Source organism: Salvelinus sp. IW2-2015, unplaced genomic scaffold, assembly GCF_002910315.2.
Source record: "Salvelinus sp. IW2-2015 unplaced genomic scaffold, ASM291031v2 Un_scaffold3341, whole genome shotgun sequence".
Lineage (NCBI taxonomy): Eukaryota > Metazoa > Chordata > Actinopteri > Salmoniformes > Salmonidae > Salvelinus > Salvelinus sp. IW2-2015.
The window spans coordinates 47,508-47,937 of record NW_019944625.1 but is presented as its reverse complement, the minus strand read 5'-3'; positions in this window follow the sequence as shown (position 1 = coordinate 47,937).

Here is a 430-nt window from a genome sequence, read left to right as displayed (position 1 = left end):
CACAACACACACACACACACACACACACACACACACACACACACACACACACCACACACACACAGTGTTCATGAGGCTTGAAGGTGATGAATAGAGCTGGTTGGTTTATGTACACAGACAGATTACTTGCATACAGTGAGGTGTGTTGGGGTCAGTTGGAGTGATACATTCCTGGTTGAGATGAATGAACAAAGGTGTTGGACCTGAACTAGACTTTAGCTGAGATAATCACGTAGTGTGAAACAGGGTTGGGCTCAATTTCATTCTTACTCATTTACTTTTAGTTTTCAATGAGTGTTTTTGGAAAAAATACTGGATTCTTAAAGATGTCACAGCACACAGGAGAGGTCCTCCTCAGAGAGAGAAGGTATAGAGATTATTCCACGGCCTGAAGAGAATGGACCCCAACCCTGCTGTAAATGATAACCGT